The 2892-nt window shown below is 54.1% G+C and overlaps 1 non-coding gene across 1 annotated transcript; it reads left to right on the forward strand.

The window, feature by feature from the left end:
• Positions 1-2517: 2517 nt before the first annotated feature.
• Positions 2518-2681, forward strand: LOC127493881 (U1 spliceosomal RNA). Its single transcript, XR_007924418.2, has one exon. It is a non-coding gene; the product is annotated as a U1 spliceosomal RNA (small nuclear RNA).
• Positions 2682-2892: the final 211 nt, after the last annotated feature.

Below are 2892 nucleotides of genomic sequence, written 5' to 3' on the forward strand. Positions count from 1 at the left end.
CCCGAAACGAAACAGCAGCAGCAGAGGCTTGCTCCGGCTCCCCCTTAAAGCCCCCAAGGACAAGGGTGGCTCATTGCCAAGATTTTAGGCAAGCAGTGCGTCCCATCTCGGGTCTTGGCCAGAGAGCCGAGACATGAAGCATGCCCACCTGTTTATCAGAAAACATTCCTTTATCCTCCTCCCTGGGAACTGGCCAGGCTCCCAAGGAGCAGGAGAAGGTCATTCGGCAGCAAAGTTTCTTGGTTACCAGAGCCAAATCTAGGTACAAGCCTCTCCATTCCAAAAATTTGTCCTTACATTTGGCCCTAGAGTTGCATTGAGAAGTAGACATAATTAACACATCATAAGAATACAATACACATTTTTCATACAAATATACATCTAGCAATCAAACACAACAATAAAAACAGATGGGGGAGACAGTAAGAAATAAAGGACAACAAAAACAGTGACACACAGAACACAAATCACAAGCCGAGCGGCAACAGACCTAGACAAAACCGAAACTATCAGAAGGGAGCGGCCATCTGGCCAGGCTCTCCCCTGGAAGAAGGGAAATTCCCTCTTTCCCTCCTTCCCAGACCACCACTGGAGCGTCCTCCAGCGTTGAACCAGGGGTCTCAGGACACGTCTGTCTCCCCCACTGGTCCAGTCAATACTGAGCCTGTACAGGCGCCCCAGGACGGATTCCACGTCGCCCTGGCAGACAAAGACAAACAGTACAAACCGCCCCAGGACGGATTCCACCTCGCCCTGGCAGACAAAGACAAACAGTACAAACCACAATTACAATAATACACAAGTAAGCAAACTTACCTCCGTCAGGCCGATGGAGTGTGGGAGTCTGGGGTCCCCCAAATCCCGGACGAGCCCCCAAATGTAGGACCCCAAAAGCGGTGTCCTCTTGTGACGACCCCAGAAACACAGACTCCAGACCAGACGATGCAATAGAGCAGGAGGTAATTTTTATTTCATTTGCGCAAATGGGCCCCCTGCTGCTGCAAGCAGCAAGCAAGCGAGAGGAGCCCCGAGCAGCTATCTCACACAGCTTTTAAGGGGCAAAACCACAAAATTAACATACCATAGGGTGGCGTAAGTTTATTGGGTAACTACAATGGGAGGAGGTCGTCGAGGAGGAGGAGGAGGAGGAGAGAACAGAAACGGGGGCTACGTGCCCTATGCCCTACGTGTCTAAGCTTGGACAAGGGGAGGGGGTCCTTGAAGAGCAGAAAGGGGTGGCTACGTGCCCTACGTGTCTCACGGTTTCTTTGTTAAGCTTGAACAAGCACAGGGGAGGGGGCTTAGGTGCATACCAGGATGTTCTGTCGCCCTTATCTCTGGGTAGTAGCCCTTATCTCTGGGTAGTAGCCCTTATCTCTGGCTAGTAGCTATCTGCTTTCTCTGTGAACTTAGTTTACTCCCCATTTCCCAGGACTGTTTTATTAAGGCCATTTTATGGCGGCTCTCGGCCGCTCCTTTCAAAACATCCTAGGGATCTTCCAGAGGGTCCCGCCCATCCTTCCTCTAAGCAGGGCAATGGCAGCCAGGCTTCCTGCTGTTTCTGAGAACTTCAGAAGCAAAACTCAGATAGGAACTTTTCGCATTTACATCCAAAAGTCCTTTGTTCCGGGAAGAGCAGAGGCAGCAAGGCAAGGCCCATCCCCTTCAGAGCCCCTGGCCTCAACCCTCTGCCTGGCAGCTGAGCCACCCGCCTGGCCTGCCCAGGTGTACTCTCTCCACTCAACCATGTAACCTCACTCTCCCCCAGTCTGAGGGACTGACTGGGCACTCTCTCTCAGGGTCTGTCTGGAGAGGTGCCCATCCATTCTTACTTTGGCCCTGTCCTAATAAACCTTGCTGTTTTGCTTTCCGCTTACTCTCTGTCTCACGCCTGATTTCTTGCTTGGGCCCAGACAAGAACCCTGCCAATCTCTGGTAACAGTGCTCCCAGGGCGAGGCTCGTCCATTTCACTGCGGCAGTGCTAACCCCTGCGACTTCCCCATATGGGGGAAACTCGACTGCAGAATGTGTGGTAGTGGGGACGGTGTGCTCGCTCTCCCCTGATTTTTCTCCAGTTCAAAGAGTAGATGCTCCTCAGGCTTATCAAAGCAGGTGTAATGCATGGAGATAAATCGGGTCTCCCCGCGGCGCCCGCATGGGTGGGGGAGGAAGGGACGGGGCAGGCACAGCTGTCACTCAGCTCTTGGAGGGCGCGCTGGTGGTTCTGCTGCTGGGCGCGGGGTGGGCGGGGCGCCTGCGGTGGCGTCCCGGACGGGGCGGGGCTATGTAGATAGAGCAACGCAACGCAGGGGCTGCTGGTCCGGGACCTGCTGTAGATTCACGACCGCTTTCCCGTGCTGTGGGAGAAAGCACGGGACCGCTGGCGGCACATACGTGCGCTGTGCGTGCGTGACGGCGAAGAGGGCCCGGGGCGGGGGAGGTTGAGGGGCGCAAAGTGAGCGCGTGTGAGAGTGCGAGGCGTGTGAGGCTGTGCTGGGGTGGAGGGTTTGGTCCTCATACTTACCTGGCAGGGGAGACACCATGATCAGGCAGATGGTTTTCCCAGAGCGAGGCTCTCTCATTGCTCTGCGGGAGTGCTGACCCCTGCGATTTCCCCACATGCGGGAAACTAGACTGCAGAATTTGTGGTAGTGGGGCACTGCGTTCGCGCTCTGCCCTGGCTGTGCTTCGTTGAACAGTAGGTGGTTATTACCCTGTCGTCGGTGAGCAAGTACTTGCATCTTTCTATTTCCAACTTTGATGGGTTCCACAACCCTACTTACTGCATCTACACTGATAATTTTCATGCAGTCTCATTCACTGTTACATTTCTTCCTCCTTGGATCTACTCCCTCTGGACTCATAGAGCCACCACTCACACTTTCTCTCCA

This window comes from Oryctolagus cuniculus, chromosome 7, assembly GCF_964237555.1.
Source record: "Oryctolagus cuniculus chromosome 7, mOryCun1.1, whole genome shotgun sequence".
In the NCBI taxonomy this organism is placed as follows: Eukaryota; Metazoa; Chordata; class Mammalia; order Lagomorpha; family Leporidae; genus Oryctolagus; species Oryctolagus cuniculus.